Here is a 19,504-nt window from a genome sequence, read left to right on the forward strand (position 1 = left end):
AGCTTTGCAGACGATAAGTACAACCGTTTCAGAGAGAAGAGCGGCCAATGTGACGATCTGGCTTTAAGTAGATTCCATAACAAATGACGAATACGGACGAATTTCTCAGGTTTTTACTACATATGAACACTGTTCACAATCTCGCGTGCAATTCGGCTGCTAGTCCTCCTTTCATGCAGAATCGTAAGGTCCTAGCTCATGTCCAAGGCACCAAAGCCAGCTAAAAAGTCAATAATCGATACCTAAATCTGGTATTGTACTAATTCTTACTGGCTATTACATCATCTTATAAGCTTCATCTGTGTTCTACTATGGTGCTTTTAGTGTCTCCGCATACCGCAGCACGCGACATAGCTTTCAGACGATAAGTACAACCGATTCAGAGAGAAGAGCGGCCAATGTGACGATCTGGCTTTAAGTCGATTCGATAACAATTGACGAATACAGACGGATTTCTCAGGTTTTTACTACATATGAACACTTTTCACACTCTCTCGTGCAACTCGGCATGCTAGTCCCCGTTTCATGCAGAATCTTATGGTCCTAGCTCATGTCCAAGGCACCAAAGCCAGCTAAAAAGTCAATAATCGATATCTAGAACTTGAGATGTACTACTTCTTACTGGCTATTACATCAACTTAGAAGCTTCATCTGTGTTCTACTATGGTGCTTTTAGAGTCTCCACACACCGCAACACGCGACATAGCTTTGCAGACGATATGTACAACCGTTTCAGAGAGAAGACCGGCCAATGTGACGACCTGGCTTTAAGTCGATTCGATAACAAATGACAGAAACGGACGGATTTCTCAGGTTTTCACTACATATGAACACTTTTCACATTCTCCCGTGCAACTCGCCTGCTAGTCCTCCTTTCATGCAGAATCTTAAGGTCCTAGCTCATGTCCAAGGCACCAAAGCCAGCTAAAAAGTCAATAATCGATACTTAAAACTTGAATTGTACTACTTCTTACTGGTTATTACATCAACTTAGAAGCTTCATCTGTGTTCTACAATGGTGCTTTTAGTGTCTCCGCATACCGCAGCACGCGACATAGCTTTGCAGACGGTAAGTACAACCGTTTCAGAGAGAAGAGCTGCCAATGTGACGATCTGGCTTTAAGTCGATTCCATAGCAAATGACGAATACGGACGGATTTCTCAGGTTTTTACTACATATAAACACTATTCACAATCTCGCGTGCAATTCGGCTGCTAGTCCTCCTTTCATGCAGAATCTTAAGGTCCTAGCTCATGTCCAAGGCACCAAAGCCAGCTAAAAAGTCAATAATCGACACTTAAAACTTGAATTGTACTACTTCTTACTGGTTATTACATCAACTTAGAAGCTTCATCTGTGTTCTACTATGGTGCTTTTAGTGCCTCCACATACCGCATCACGCGACATAGCTTTGCAGACGATAAGTACAACCGTTTTAGAGAGAAGAGCGGCCAATGTGACGATCTGGCTTTAAGTCGATTCGATAACAAATGACGAAAACGGACGGATTTCTCAGGTTTTTACTACATATGAACACTTTTCACATCCTCCCGTGCAACTCTGCTGCTAGTCCTCCTTTCATGCAGAATCTTAAGGTCCTAGCTCATGTCCAAGGCACCAAAGCCAGCTAAAAAGTCAATTATCGATACTTAAAACTTGAATTGTACTACTTCTTACTGGCTATTACATCATCTTAGAAACTTCATCTGTGTTCTACTATGGTGCTTTTAGTGTCTCCGCATACCGCAGCACGCGACATAGCTTTGCAGACGATAAGTACAACCGTTTCAGAGAGAAGAGCGGCCAATGTGACGATCTGGCTTTAAGTAGATTCCATAACAAATGACGAATACGGACGAATTTCTCAGGTTTTTACTACATATGAACACTGTTCACAATCTCGCGTGCAATTCGGCTGCTAGTCCTCCTTTCATGCAGAATCGTAAGGTCCTAGCTCATGTCCAAGGCACCAAATCCAGCTAAAAAGTCAATAATCGATACCTAAATCTGGTATTGTACTAATTCTTACTGGCTATTACATCATCTTATAAGCTTCATCTGTGTTCTACTATGGTGCTTTTAGTGTCTCCGCATACCGCAGCACGCGACATAGCTTTCAGACGATAAGTACAACCGATTCAGAGAGAAGAGCGGCCAATGTGACGATCTGGCTTTAAGTCGATTCGATAACAATTGACGAATACAGACGGATTTCTCAGGTTTTTACTACATATGAACACTTTTCACACTCTCTCGTGCAACTCGGCATGCTAGTCCCCGTTTCATGCAGAATCTTATGGTCCTAGCTCATGTCCAAGGCACCAAAGCCAGCTAAAAAGTCAATAATCGATATCTAGAACTTGAGATGTACTACTTCTTACTGGCTATTACATCAACTTAGAAGCTTCATCTGTGTTCTACTATGGTGCTTTTAGAGTCTCCACACACCGCAACACGCGACATAGCTTTGCAGACGATATGTACAACCGTTTCAGAGAGAAGACCGGCCAATGTGACGACCTGGCTTTAAGTCGATTCGATAACAAATGACAGAAACGGACGGATTTCTCAGGTTTTCACTACATATGAACACTTTTCACATTCTCCCGTGCAACTCGCCTGCTAGTCCTCCTTTCATGCAGAATCTTAAGGTCCTAGCTCATGTCCAAGGCACCAAAGCCAGCTAAAAAGTCAATAATCGACACTTAAAACTTGAATTGTACTACTTCTTACTGGTTATTACATCAACGTAGAAGCTTCATCTGTGTTCTACTAAGGTGCTTTTAGTGCCTCCACATACCGCATCACGCGACATAGCTTTGCAGACGATAAGTACAACCGTTTTAGAGAGAAGAGCGGCCAATGTGACGATCTGGCTTTAAGTCGATTCGATAACAAATGACGAAAACGGACGGATTTCTCAGGTTTTTACTACATATGAACACTTTTCACATCCTCCCGTGCAACTTGGCTGCTAGTCCTCCTTTCATGCAGAATCTTAAGGTCTTAGCTCACGTCCAATGCACCAAAGCCAGCTAAAAAGTCAATAATCGATACCTAAAACTTGGATTGTACTACTTCTTACTGGTTATTACATCAACTTTGAAGCTTCATCTGTGATCTACTATGGTGCTATTAGTGTCTCCGCATAACGCAGCACGCGACATAGCTTTGCAGGCGATAGGTACAACCGTTTCAGAGCGAAGAGCGGCCAATGTGACGATCTGGCTTTAAGTCGATTCAATAACAAATGACGAAAACGGACGGATGTCTCAGGTTTTTACTACATATGAACACTTTTCACATCCTCCCGTGCAACTCGGCTGCTAGTCCTCCTTTCATGCAGAATCTTAAGGTCCTAGCTCATGTCCAATGCACCAAAGCCAGCTAAAAAGTCAATAATCGATACTTAAAACTTGAATTATACTACTTCTTACTGGCTAGTACATCATCTTAGAAGCTTCATCAATGTTCTACTATGGTGCTTTTAGTGTCTCCGCATACCGCAGCACGCGACATAGCTTTCAGACGATAAGTACAACCGTTTCAGAGGGAGGAGCGGCCAATGTGACGATCTGGCTTTAAGTCGATTCGATAACAAATGACGAATACAGACGGATTTCTCAGGTTTTTACTACATATGAACACTTTTCACATTCTCTCGTGCAACTCGGCTGCTAGTCCTCGTTTCATGCAGAATCTTATGGTCCTAGCTCATGTCCAAGGCACCAAAGCCAGCTAAAAAGTCAATAATCGATACCTAGAACTTGAGATGTACTACTTCTTACTGGCTATTACATCAACTTAGAAGCTTCAGCTGTGTTCTACTATGGTGCTTTTAGAGTCTCCAAATACCGCAACACGCGACATAGCTTTGCAGACGATATGTACAACCGTTTCAGACAGAAGATCGGCCAATGTGACGACCTGGCTTTAAGTCGATTCGATAACAAATGACGAAAACGGACGGATTTCTCAGGTTTTTACTACATATGAACACTTTTCACATTCTCCCGTGCAACTCGCCTGCTAGTCCTCCTTTCATGCAGAATCTTAAGGTCCTATCTCATGTCCAAGGCAACAAAGCCAGCTAAAAATTCAATAATCGATACTAAAAACTTGAATTGTACTACTTCTTACTGGTTATTACATCAACTTATAAGCTTCATCTGTGTTCTACAATGGTGCTTTTAGTGTCTCCGCATACCGCAGCACGCGACATAGCTTTGCAGACGATAAGTACAACCGTTTCAGAGCGAAGAGAGGCCAATATGACGATCTGGCTTTAAGGCGATTCAATAACAAATGACGAAACCGGACGGATTTCTCAGGTTTTTACTACATATGAACACTTTTCACATCCACCCATGCAACTCGGCTGCTAGTCCTCCTTTCATGGAGAGTCTTAAGGTCCTAGCTCATGTCCAAGGCACCAAAGCCAGCAAAAAAGTCAATAATCGATACTTAAAACTTGAATTCTACTACTTCTTACTGGCTATTACATCATCTTAGAAGCTTCATCTGTGTTCTACTATGGTGCTTTTAGTGTCTCCACAAACAGCAGCACGCGACATAGCTTTGCAGACGATAAGTACAACCGTTTCAGAGAGAAGAGCGGCCAATGTGACGATCTGGCTTTAAGTCGATTCCATAACAAATGACGTATACGGACGGATTTCTCAGGTTTTTACTACATATGAACACTTTTCACAATCTCGCGTGCAATTCGGCTGCTAGTCCTCCTTTCAGGCAGAATCTTAAGGTCCTAGCTCATGTCCAAGGCACCAAATCCAGCTAAAAAGTCAATAATCGATACCTAAATCTGGTATTGTACTAATTCTTACTAGCTATTACATCAACTTAGAAGCTTCATCAATGTTCTACTATTTTGATTTTAGTGTCCCCGCATATCGCAGCACGCGACATAGCTTTGCAGACGATATGTACAACCGTTTCAGAGAGAAGAGCGGACAATGTGACGACCTGGCTTCAAATCGATTCCATAACAAATGAAGAAAACGGACGGATTTCTCAGGTTTTTACTACATATGAACACTTTTCACATTCTCCCTTGCTACTCGGCTGCTAGTCCTCCTTTCATGCAGAATCTTAAGGTCCTAGCTCACGTCCAATGCACCAAGGCCAGCTAAAAAGTCAATAATCGATACCTAAAACTTGAATTGTACTACTTCTTACTGGCTATTACATCAACTTAGAAGCTTCATCTGTGTTCTGCTATGGTGCTATTAGTGTCTCCGCATACCGCAGCACGCGACATAGCTTTCAGACGATAAGTACAACCGTTTCAGAGAGAAGAGCGGCCAATGTGACGATCTGGCTTTAAGTCGATTCGATAACAAATGACGAAAACGGACGGATTTCTCAGGTTTTTACTACATATGAACACTTTTCACATTCTCTCGTGCAACTCGGCTGCTAGTCCTCGTTTCATGCAGAATCTTATGGTCCTAGCTCATGTCCAAGGCACCAAAGCCAGCTAAAAAGTCAATAATCGATACCTAGAACTTGAGATGTACTACTTCTTACTGGCTATTACATCAACTTAGAAGCTTCAGCTGTGTTATACTATGGTGCTTTTAGAGTCTCCAAATACCGCAACACGCGACATAGCTTTGCAGACGATATGTACAACCGTTTCAGACAGAAGATCGGCCAATGTGACGACCTGGCTTTAAGTCGATTCGATAACAAATGACAAAAACGGACGGATTTCTCAGGTTTTCACTACATATGAACACTTTTCACATTCTCCCGTGCAACTCGCCTGCTAGTCCTCCTTTCATGCAGAATCTTAAGGTCCTATCTCATGTCCAAGGCACCAAAGCCAGCTAAAAATTCAATAATCGATACTAAAAACTTGAATTGTACTACTTCTTACTGGTTATTACATCAACTTATAAGCTTCATATGTGTTCTACAATGGTGCTTTTAGTGTCTCCGCATACCGCAGCACGCGACATAGCTTTGCAGACGATTAGTACAACCGTTTCAGAGCGAAGAGAGGCCAATATGACGATCTGGCTTTAAGGCGATTCAATAACAAATAACGAAACCGGACGGATTTCTCAGGTTTTTACTACATATGAACACTTTTCACATCCTCCCATGCAACTCGGCTGCTAGTCCTCCTTTCATGCAGAGTCTTAAGGTCCTAGCTCATGTCCAAGGCACCAAAGCCAGCAAAAAAGTCAATAATCGATACTTAAAACTTGAATTCTACTACTTCTTACTGGCTATTACATCATCTTAGAAGCTTCATCTGTGTTCTACTATGGTGCTTTTAGTGTCTCCACAAACAGCAGCACGCGACATAGCTTTGCAGACGATAAGTACAACCGTTTCAGAGAGAAGAGCGGCCAATGTGACGATCTGGCTTTAAGTCGATTCCATAACAAATGACGTATACGGACGGATTTCTCAGGTTTTTACTACATATGAACACTTTTCACATTCTCCCTTGCTACTCGGCTGCTAGTCCTCCTTTCATGCAGAATCTTAAGGTCCTAGCTCACGTCCAATGCACCAAGGCCAGCTAAAAAGTCAATAATCGATACCTAAAACTTGAATTGTACTACTTCTTACTGGCTATTACATCAACTTAGAAGCTTCATCTGTGTTCTACTATGGTGCTATTAGTGTCTCCGCTTACTGCAACACGCGACATAGCTTTGCAGACGATAAGTACAACCGTTTCAGAGCGAAGTGCGGCCAATGTGACGATCTGGCTTTAAGTCGATTCGATAACAAATGACGAAAACGGACGGATTTCTCAGGTTTTTACTACATATGAACACTTTTCACATTCTATCGTGCAACTCGGCAGCTAGTCCTCCTTTCATGCAGAATCTTAAGGTCCTAGCTCATGTCCAAGGCACCAAAGCCAGCTAAAAAGTCAATAATCGATACCTAACACTTGAATTGTACTACATCTTACTGGCTATTACATCAGCTTAGAAGCTTCATCTGTGTTCTACTATGGTGCTTTTAGTGTCTCCGCATGCCGCACCACGCGACATAGCTTTCCAGGCGATAAGTACAACCGTTTCAGAGAGAAGAGCGGATCATGTGACAATCTGGCTTTAAGTCGATTCAATACCAAATGACGAATACAGACGGATTTCTCAGGTTTTTACTACATATGAACACTTTTCACGATCTCGCGTGCAATTCGGCTGCTAGTCCTCCTTTCATGCAGAATCTTAAGGTCCTAGCTCATGTCCAAGGCACCAAATCAAGCTAAAAATTCAATAATCGATACCTAAATCTGGTATTGTACTAATTCTTACTGGCTATTACATCATCTTAGAAGCTTCATCTGTGTTCTACTATGGTGCTTTTAGTGTCTCCGCATACCGCAGCACGCGACATAGCTTTCACACGATAAGTACAACCGTTTCAGAGAGAAGAGCGGCCAATGCGACGATCTGGCTTTAAGTCGATTCGATAACAAATGACGAAAACGGACGAATTACTCAGGTTTTTACTACATATGAACACGTTTCACATTCTCCCATGCAACTCGGCTGCTAGTCCTCCTTTCATGCAGAATCTTATGGTCCTAGCTCATGTCCAAGGCACCAAAGCCAGCTAAAAAGTCAATAATCGATACCTAAAACTTGAGTTGTACTACTTCTTACTGGCTATTACACCAACTTAGAAGCTTCATCTGTGTTCGACAATGGTGCTTTTCCTGTTTCCGCCTACGGCAACACGCGACATAGCTTTGCAGACGATAAGTACAACCGTTTCAGAGAGAAGAGCGGCCAATGTGACGATCTGGCTTTAAGTCGATTCGATAACAAATGACGAAAACGGACGGATTTCTCAGGTTTTTACTACATATGAACACTTTTCACATTCTCCCTTGCTACTCGGCTGCTAGTCCTCCTTTCATGCACAGTCTTAAGGTCCTAGCTCACGTCCAATGCACCAAGGCCAGCTAAAAAGTCAATAATCGATACCTGAAACTTGAATTGTACTACTTCTTACTGGCTATTACATCAACTTAGAAGCTTCATCTGTGTTCTACTATGGTGCTTTTAGTGTCTCCACAAACCGCAGCACGCGACATAGCTTTGCAGACGATAAGTACAACCGTTTCAGAGAGAAGAGCGGCCAATGTGACGATCTGGCTTTAAGTCGATTCCATACCAAATGACGAATACAGACGGATTTCTCAGGTTTTTACTACATATGACCACTTTTCAAAATCTCGCGTGCAATTCGGCTGCTAGTCCTCCTTTCATGCAGAATCTTAAGGTCCTAGCTCATGTCCAAGGCACCAAATCCAGCTAAAAAGTCAATAATCGATACCTAAATCTGGTATTGTACTAATTCTTACTGGCTATTACATCATCTTGGAAGCTTTATCTATGTTCTACTATGGTGCTTATAGTGTCTCCGCTTACTGCAGCACGCGACATAGCTTTCAGACGATAAGTACAACCGTTTCAGAGAGAAGAGCGGCCAATGTGACGATCTGGCTTTAAGTCGATTCGATAACAAATGACGAAAACGGACGGATTTCTCAGGTTTTTACTACATATGAACACTTTTCACATTCTCCCGTGCAACTCGGCTGCTAGTCCTCCTTTCATGCAGAATCTTATGGTGCTAGCTCATGTCCAAGGCACCAAAGCCAGCTAAAAAGTCAATAATCGATACCTAGAACTTGAGTTGTACTACTTCTTACTGGCTATTACATCAACTTACAAGCATCATCTGTGTTCTACTATGGTGCGTTTAGAGTCTCCACATACCGCAACACGCGACATAGCTTTGCAGACGATATGTACAACCGTTTCAGAGAGAAGAGCGGCCAATGTGACGACCTGGCTTTAAGTCGATTCGATAACAAAGACGAAAACGGACGGATTTCTCAGGTTTTTACTACATATGAACACTTTTCACATCCTCCCGTGCAACTCGGCTGCTAGTCCTCCTTTCATGCAGAATCTTAAGGTCCTAGCTCATGTCCAAGGCACCAAAGCCTGCTAATAGGTCAATAATCGATACCAAAAACTGGTATTGTACTAATTCTTACTGGCTATTACATCATCTTAGAAGCTTCATCTGTGTTCTACCATGGTGCTTTTAGTGTCTCCGCATACCGCAGCACGCGACATAGCTTTCAGACGATAAGTACAACCGATTCAGAGAGAAGAGCGGCCAATGTGAAGATCTGGCTTTAAGTCGATTCGATAACAAATGACGAATACAGACGGATTTCTCAGGTTTTTACTACATATGAACACTTTTCACACTCTCTCGTGCAACTCGGCATGCTAGTCCTCGTTTCATGCAAAATCTTATGGTCCTAGCTCATGTCCAAGGCACCAAAGCCAGCTAAAAAGTCAATAATCGATATCTAGAACTTGAGATGTACTACTTCTTACTGGCTATTACATCAACTTAGAAGCTTCATCTGTGTTCTACTATGGTGCTTTTAGAGTCTCCACACACTGCAACACGCGACATAGCTTTGCAGACGATATGTACAACCGTTTCAGAGAGAAGACCGGCCAATGTGACGACCTGGCTTTAAGTCGATTCGATAACAAATGACGGAAACGGACGGATTTCTCAGGTTTTTACTACATATGAACACTTTTCACATTCTACCATGCAACTCGCCTGCTAGTCCTCCTTTCATGCAGAATCTTAAAGTCCTAGCTCATGTCCAAGGCACCAAAGCCAGCTAAAAAGTCAATAATCGACACTTAAAACTTGAATTGTACTACTTCTTACTGGTTATTACATCAACTTAGAAGCTTCATCTGTGTTCTACTATGGTGCTTTTAGTGCCTCCACATACCGCATCACGCGACATAGCTTTGCAGACGATAAGTACAACCGTTTTAGAGAGAAGAGCGGCCAATGTGACGATCTGGCTTTATGTCGATTCGATAACAAATGACGAAAACGGACGGATTTCTCAGGTTTTTACTACATATGAACACTTTTCACATCCTCCCGTGCAACTCTGCTGCTAGTCCTCCTTTCATGCAGAATCTTAAGGTCCTAGCTCATGTCCAAGGCACCAAAGCCAGCTAAAAAGTCAATAATCGATACTTAAAACTTGAATTGTACTACTTCTTACTGGCTATTACATCATCTTAGAAACTTCATCTGTGTTCTACTATGGTGCTTTTAGTGTCTCCGCATTCCGCAGCACGCGACATAGCTTTGCAGACGATAAGTACAACCGTTTCAGAGAGAAGAGCGGCCAATGTGACGATCTGGCTTTAAGTAGATTCCATAACAAATGACGAATACGGACGAATTTCTCAGGTTTTTACTACATATGAACACTGTTCACAATCTCGCGTGCAATTCGGCTGCTAGTCCTCCTTTCATGCAGAATCGTAAGGTCCTAGCTCATGTCCAAGGCACAAAGCCAGCTAAAAAGTCAATAATCGATACCTAAATCTGGTATTGTACTAATTCTTACTGGCTATTACATCATCTTAGAAGCTTCATCTGTGTTCTACTATGGTGCTTTTAGTGTCTCCGCATACCGCAGCACGCGACATAGCTTTCAGACGATAAGTACAACCGATTCAGAGAGAAGAGCGGCCAATGTGACGATCTGGCTTTAAGTCGATTCGATAACAAATGACGAATACAGACGGATTTCTCAGGTTTTTACTACATATGAACACTTTTCACACTCTCTCGTGCAACTCGGCATGCTAGTCCTCGTTTCATGCAGAATCTTATGGTCCTAGCTCATGTCCAAGGCACCAAAGCCAGCTAAAAAGTCAATAATCGATATCTAGAACTTGAGATGTACTACTTCTTACTGGCTATTACATCAACTTAGAAGCTTCATCTGTGTTCTACTATGGTGCTTTTAGAGTCTCCACACACCGCAACACGCGACATAGCTTTGCAGACGATATGTACAACCGTTTCAGAGAGAAGACCGGCCAATGTGTCGACCTGGCTTTAAGTCGATTCGATAACAAATGACGGAAACGGACGGATTTCTCAGGTTTTTACTACATATGAACACTTTTCACATTCTCCCGTGCAACTCGCCTGCTAGTCCTCCTTTCATGCAGAATCTTAAGGTCCTAGCTCATGTCCAAGGCACCAAAGCCAGCTAAAAAGTCAATAATCGATACTTAAAACTTGAATTATACTACTTCTTACTGCCTATTACATCATCTTAGAAGCTTCATCAATGTTCTACTATGGTGCTTTTAGTTCTCCGCATACCGCAGCACGCGACATAGCTTTCAGACGATAAGTACAACCGTTTCAGAGGGAAGAGCGGCCAATGTGACGATCTGGCTTTAAGTCGATTCGATAACAAATGACGAATACAGACGGATTTCTCAGGTTTTTACTACATATGAACACTTTTCACATTCTCTCGTGCAACTCGGCTAAGAGTCCTCGTTTCATGCAGAATCTTATGGTCCTAGCTCATGTCCAAGGCACCAAAGCCAGCTAAAAATTCAATAATCGATACGTAGAACTTGAGATGTACTACTTCTTACATGATATTACATCAACTTAGAAGCTTCATCTGTGTTCTACTATGGAGCTTTTAGAGTCTCCACATACCGCAACACGCGACATAGCTTTGCAGACGATATGTACAACCGTTTCAGAGAGAAGACCAGCTAATGTGACGATCTGGCTTTAAGTCGATTCGATAACAAATGACGAAAACGGACGGATTTCTCAGATTGTTACTACATATGAACACTTTTCACATTCTCCCATGCAACTCGGCTGCTAGTCCTCCTTTCATGCAGAATCTTATGGTCCTAGCTCATGTCCAAGGCACCAAAGCAAGCTAAAAAGTCAATAATCGATACCTAGAACTTGAGTTGTACTACTTCTTACTGGCTATTACATCATCTTAGAAGCTTCATCTGTGTTCTACTATGGTGCTTTTAGTGTCTCCGCATACCGCAGCACGCGACATAGCTTTCAGACGATAAGTACAACCGTTTCAGAGAGAAGAGTGGCCAATGTGACGATCTGGCCTTAAGTCGATTGGATAACAAATGACGAAAACGGACGGATTTCTCAGGTTTTTACTACATATGAACACTTTTCACATTCTCTCGTGCAACTCGGCTGCTAGTCCTCGTTTCATGCAGAATCTTATGGTCCTAGCTCATGTCCAAGGCACCAAAGCCAGCTAAAAAGTCAATAATCGATACCTAGAACTTGAGATGTACTACTTCTTACTGGCTATTACATCAACTTTGAAGCTTCAGCTGTGTTCTACTATGGTGCTTTTAGAGTCTCCAAATACCGCAACACGCGACATAGCTTTGCAGACGATAAGAACAACCGTTTCAGAGAGAAGAGCGGCCAATGTGACGATCTGGCTTTAAGTCGATTCGATAACAAATGACGAAAACGGACGGATTTCTCAGGTTTTTACTACATATGAACACTTTTCACAATCTCCCTTGCTACTCGGCTGCTAGTCCTCCTTTCATGCAGAGTCTTAAGGTCCTAGCTCACGTCCAATGCACCAAGGCCAGCTAAAAAGTCAATAATCGATACCTGAAACTTGAATTGTACTACTTGTTACTGGCTATTACATCAACTTAGAAGCTTCATCTGTGTTCTACTATGGTGCTTTTAGTGTCTCCACAAACCGCAGCACGCGACATAGCTTTGCAGACGATAAGTACAACCGTTTCAGAGAGAAGAGCGGCCAATGTGACGATCTGGCTTTAAGTCGATTCCATACCAAATGACGAATACAGACGGATTTCTCAGGTTTTTACTACATATGACCACTTTTCACATCCTCCCGTGCAACTCTGCTGCTAGTCCTCCTTTCATGCAGAATCTTAAGGTCCTAGCTCATGTCCAAGGCACCAAAGCCAGCTAAAAAGTCAATAATCGATACTTAAAACTTGAATTGTACTACTTCTTACTGGCTATTACATCATCTTAGAAACTTCATCTGTGTTCTACTATGGTGCTTTTAGTGTCTCCGCATACCGCAGCACGCGACATAGCTTTGCAGACGATAAGTACAACCGTTTCAGAGAGAAGAGCGGCCAATGTGATGATCTGGCTTTAAGTAGATTCCATAACAAATGACGAATACGGACGAATTTCTCAGGTTTTTACTACATATGAACACTGTTTACAATCTCGCGTGCAATTCGGCTGCTAGTCCTCCTTTCATGCAGAATCGTAAGGTCCTAGCTCAATTCCAAGGCACCAAAGCCAGCTAAAAAGTCAATAATCGATACCTAAATCTGGTATTGTACTAATTCTTACTGGCTATTACATCATCTTAGAAGCTTCATCTGTGTTCTACTATGGTGCTTTTAGTGTCTCCGCATACCGCAGCACGCGACATAGCTTTCAGACGATAAGTACAACCGATTCAGAGAGAAGAGCGGCCAATGTGACGATCTGGCTTTAAGTCGATTCGATAACAAATGACGAATACAGACGGATTTCTCAGGTTTTTACTACATATGAACACTTTTCACACTCTCTCGTGCAACTCGGCATGCTAGTCCTCGTTTCATGCAGAATCTTATGGTCCTAGCTCATGTCCAAGGCACCAAAGCCAGCTAAAAAGTCAATAATCGATATCTAGAACTTGAGATGTACTACTTCTTACTGGCTATTACATCAACTTAGAAGCTTCATCTGTGTTCTACTATGGTGCTTTTAGAGTCTCCACACACCGCAACACGCGACATAGCTTTGCAGACGATATGTACAACCGTTTCAGAGAGAAGACCGGCCAATGTGACGACCTGGCTTTAAGTCGATTCGATAACAAATGACGGAAACGGACGGATTTCTCAGGTTTTTACTACATATGAACACTTTTCACATTCTCCCGTGCAACTCGCCTGCTAGTCCTCCTTTCATGCAGAATGTTAAGGTCCTAGCTCATGTCCAAGGCACCAAAGCCAGCTAAAAAGTCAATAATCGACACTTAAAACTTGAATTGTACTACTTCTTACTGGTTATTACATCAACTTAGAAGCTTCATCTGTGTTCTACTATGGTGCTTTTAGTGCCTCCACATACCGCATCACGCGACATAGCTTTGCAGACGATAAGTACAACCGTTTTAGAGAGAAGAGCGGCCAATGTGACGATCTGGCTTTAAGTCGATTCGATAACAAATGACGGAAACGGACGGATTTCTCAGGTTTTTACTACATATGAACACTTTTCACATCCTCCCGTGCAACTTGGCTGCTAGTCCTCCTTTCATGCAGAATCTTAAGGTCTTAGCTCACGTCCAATGCACCAAAGCCAGCCAAAAAGTCAATAATCGATACCTAAAACTTGGATTGTACTACTTCTTACTGGTTATTACATCAACTTTGAAGCTTCATCTGTGATCTACTATGGTGCTATTAGTGTCTCCGCATAACGCAGCACGCGACATACCTTTGCAGGCGATAGGTACAACCGTTTCAGAGCGAAGAGCGGCCATTGTGACGATCTGGCTTTAAGTCGATTCAATAACAAATGACGAAAACGGACGGATGTCTCAGGTTTTTACTACATATGAACACTTTTCACATCCTCCCGTGCAACTCGGCTGCTAGTCCTCCTTTCTTGCAGAATCTTAAGGTCCTAGCTCATGTCCAAGGCACCAAAGCCAGCTAAAAAGTCAATAATCGATACTTAAAACTTGAATTATACTACTTCTTACTGCCTATTACATCATCTTAGAAGCTTCATCAATGTTCTACTATGGTGCTTTTAGTGTCTCCGCATACCGCAGCACGCGACATAGCTTTCAGACGATAAGTACAACCGTTTCAGAGGGAAGAGCGGCCAATGTGACGATCTGGCTTTAAGTCGATTCGATAACAAATGACGAATACAGACGGATTTCTCAGGTTTTTACTACATATGAACACTTTTCACATTCTCTCGTGCAACTCGGCTGCTAGTCCTCGTTTCATGCAGAATCTTATGGTCCTAGCTCATGTCCAAGGCACCAAAGCCAGCTAAAAATTCAATAATCGATACGTAGAACTTGAGATGTACTACTTCTTACTGGATATTACATCAACTTAGAAGCTTCATCTGTGTTCTACTATGGAGCTTTTAGAGTCTCCACATACCGCAACACGCGACATAGCTTTGCAGACGATATGTACAACCGTTTCAGAGAGAAGACCAGCTAATGTGACGATCTGGCTTTAAGTCGATTCGATAACAAATGACGAAAACGGACGGATTTCTCAGATTGTTACTACATATGAACACTTTTCACATTCTCCCATGCAACTCGGCTGCTAGTCCTCCTTTCATGCAGAATCTTATGGTCCTAGCTCATGTCCAAGGCACCAAAGCAAGCTAAAAAGTCAATAATCGATACCTAGAACTTGAGTTGTACTACTTCTTACTGGCTATTACATCATCTTAGAAGCTTCATCTGTGTTCTACTATGGTGCTTTTAGTGTCTCCACATACCGCAGCACGCGACATAGCTTTCAGACGATAAGTACAACCGTTTCAGAGAGAAGAGTGGCCAATGTGACGATCTGGCCTTAAGTCGATTCGATAACAAATGACGAAAACGGACGGATTTCTCAGGTTTTTACTACATATGAACACTTTTCACATTCTCTCGTGCAACTCGGCTGCTAGTCCTCGTTTCATGCAGAATCTTATGGTCCTAGCTCATGTCCAAGGCACCAAAGCCAGCTAAAAAGTCAATAATCGATACCTAGAACTTGAGATGTACTACTTCTTACTGGCTATTACATCAACTTTGAAGCTTCAGCTGTGTTCTACTATGGTGCTTTTAGAGTCTCCAAATACCGCAACACGCGACATAGCTTTGCAGACGATAAGAACAACCGTTTCAGAGAGAAGAGCGGCCAATGTGACGATCTGGCTTTAAGTCGATTCGATAACAAATGACGAAAACGGACGGATTTCTCAGGTTTTTACTACATATGAACACTTTTCACAATCTCCCTTGCTACTCGGCTGCTAGTCCTCCTTTCATGCAGAGTCTTAAGGTCCTAGCTCACGTCCAATGCACCAAGGCCAGCTAAAAAGTCAATAATCGATACCTGAAACTTGAATTGTACTACTTGTTACTGGCTATTACATCAACTTAGAAGCTTCATCTGTGTTCTACTATGGTGCTTTTAGTGTCTCCACAAACCGCAGCACGCGACATACCTTTGCAGACGATAAGTACAACCGTTTCAGAGAGAAGAGCGGCCAATGTGACGATCTGGCTTTAAGTCGATTCCATACCAAATGACGAATACAGACGGATTTCTCAGGTTTTTACTACATATGACCACTTTTCAAAATCTCGCGTGCAATTCGGCTGCTAGTCCTCCTTTCATGCAGAATCTTAAGGTCCTAGCTCATGTCCAAGGCACCAAATCCAGCTAAAAAGTCAATAATCGATACCTAAATCTGGTATTGTACTAATTCTTACTGGCTATTACATCATCTTGGAAGCTTTATCTATGTTCTACTATGGTGCTTATAGTGTCTCCGCTTACTGCAGCACGCGACATAGCTTTCAGACGATAAGTACAACCGTTTCAGAGAGAAGAGCGGCCAATGTGATGATCTGGCTTTAAGTCGATTCGATAACAAATGAGGAAAACGGACGGATTTCTCAGGTTTTTACTACATATGAACACTTTTCACATTCTCCCGTGCAACTCGGCTGCTAGTCCTCCTTTCATGCAGAATCTTAAGGTCCTAGCTCAGGTCCAAGGCACCAAAGCAAGCTAAAAAGTCAATAATCGATACCTAGAACTTGAGTTGTACTACTTCTTACTGGCTATTACATCATCTTAGAAGCTTCATCTGTGTTCTACTATGGTGCTTTTAGTCTCTCCGCATACCGCAGCACGCGACATAGCTTTCAGACGATAAGTACAACCGTTTCAGAGAGAAGAGCGGCCAATGTGACGATCTGGCTTTAAGTCGATTCGATAACAAATGACGAAAACGGACGGATGTCTCAGGTTTTTACTACATATGAACACTTTTCACATCCTCCCGTGCAACTCGGCTGCTAGTCCTCCTTTCATGCAGAATCTTAAGGTCCTAGCTCATGTCCAAGGCACCAAAGCCAGCTAAAAAGTCAATAATCGATACTTAAAACTTGAATTATACTACTTCTTACTGCCTATTACATCATCTTAGAAGCTTCATCAATGTTCTACTATGGTGCTTTTAGTGTCTCCGCATACCGCAGCACGCGACATAGCTTTCAGACGATAAGTACAACCGTTTCAGAGGGAAGAGCGGCCAATGTGACGATCTGGCTTTAAGTCGATTCGATAACAAATGACGAATACAGACGCATTTCTCAGGTTTTTACTACATATGAACACTTTTCACATTCTCTCGTGCAACTCGGCTGCTAGTCCTCGTTTCATGCAGAATCTTATGGTCCTAGCTCATGTCCAAGGCACCAAAGCCAGCTAAAAATTCAATAATCGATACGTAGAACTTGAGATGTACTACTTCTTACTGGATATTACATCAACTTAGAAGCTTCATCTGTGTTCTACTATGGAGCTTTTAGAGTCTCCACATACCGCAACACGCGACATAGCTTTGCAGACGATATGTACAACCGTTTCAGAGAGAAGACCAGCTAATGTGACGATCTGGCTTTAAGTCGATTCGATAACAAATGACGAAAACGGACGGATTTCTCAGATTGTTACTACATATGAACACTTTTCACATTCTCCCATGCAACTCGGCTGCTAGTCCTCCTTTCATGCAGAATCTTATGGTCCTAGCTCATGTCCAAGGCACCAAAGCAAGCTAAAAAGTCAATAATCGATACCTAGAACTTGAGTTGTACTACTTCTTACTGGCTATTACATCATCTTAGAAGCTTCATCTGTGTTCTACTATGGTGCTTTTAGTGTCTCCGCATACCGCAGCACGCGACATAGCTTTCAGACGATAAGTACAACCGTTTCAGAGAGAAGAGTGGCCAATGTGACGATCTGGCCTTAAGTCGATTCGATAACAAATGACGAAAACGGACGGATTTCTCAGGTTTTTACTACATATGAACACTTTTCACATTCTCTCGTGCAACTCGGCTGCTAGTCCTCGTTTCATGCAGAATCTTATGGTCCTAGCTCATGTCCAAGGCACCAAAGCCAGCTAAAAAGTCAATAATCGATACCTAGAACTTGAGATGTACTACTTCTTACTGGCTATTACATCAACTTTGAAGCTTCAGCTGTGTTCTACTATGGTGCTTTTAGAGTCTCCAAATACCGCAACACGCGACATAGCTTTGCAGACGATAAGAACAACCGTTTCAGAGAGAAGAGCGGCCAATGTGACGATCTGGCTTTAAGTCGATTCGATAACAAATGACGAAAACGGACGGATTTCTCAGGTTTTTACTACATATGAACACTTTTCACAATCTCCCTTGCTACTCGGCTGCTTGTCCTCCTTTCATGCAGAGTCTTAAGGTCCTAGCTCACGTCCAATGCACCAAGGCCAGCTAAAAAGTCAATAATCGATACCTGAAACTTGAATTGTACTACTTGTTACTGGCTATTACATCAACTTAGAAGCTTCATGTGTGTTCTACTATGGTGCTTTTAGTGTCTCCACAAACCGCAGCACGCGACATAGCTTTGCAGACGATAAGTACAACCGTTTCAGAGAGAAGAGCGGCCAATGTGACGATCTGGCTTTAAGTCGATTCCATACCAAATGACGAATACAGACGGATTTCTCAGGTTTTTACTACATATGACCACTTTTCAAAATCTCGCGTGCAATTCGGCTGCTAGTCCTCCTTTCATGCAGAATCTTAAGGTCCTAGCTCATGTCCAAGGCACCAAATCCAGCTAAAAAGTCAATAATCGATACCTAAATCTGGTATTGTACTAATTCTTACTGGCTATTACATCATCTTGGAAGCTTTATCTATGTTCTACTATGGTGCTTATAGTGTCTCCGCTTACTGCAGCACGCGACATAACTTTCAGACGATAAGTACAACCGTTTCAGAGAGAAGAGCGGCCAATGTGATGATCTGGCTTTAAGTCGATTCGATAACAAATGACGAAAACGGACGGATTTCTCAGGTTTTTACTACATATGAACACTTTTCACATTCTCCCGTGCAACTCGGCTGCTAGTCCTCCTTTCATGCAGAATCTTAAGGTCCTAGCTCAGGTCCAAGGCACCAAAGCAAGCTAAAAAGTCAATAATCGATACCTAGAACTTGAGTTGTACTACTTCTTACTGGCTATTACATCATCTTAGAAGCTTCATCTGTGTTCTACTATGGTGCTTTTAGTCTCTCCGCATACCGCAGCACGCGACATAGCTTTCAGACGATAAGTACAACCGTTTCAGAGAGAAGAGCGGCCAATGTGACGATCTGGCTTTAAGTCGATTCGATAACAAATGACGAAAACGGACGGATTTCTCAGGTTTTTACTACATATGAACACTTTTCACATTCTCTCGTGCAACTCGGCTGCT

The sequence above is a fragment of the Schistocerca gregaria genome, unplaced genomic scaffold, assembly GCF_023897955.1.
Source record: "Schistocerca gregaria isolate iqSchGreg1 unplaced genomic scaffold, iqSchGreg1.2 ptg000336l, whole genome shotgun sequence".
NCBI lineage: Eukaryota > Metazoa > Arthropoda > Insecta > Orthoptera > Acrididae > Schistocerca > Schistocerca gregaria.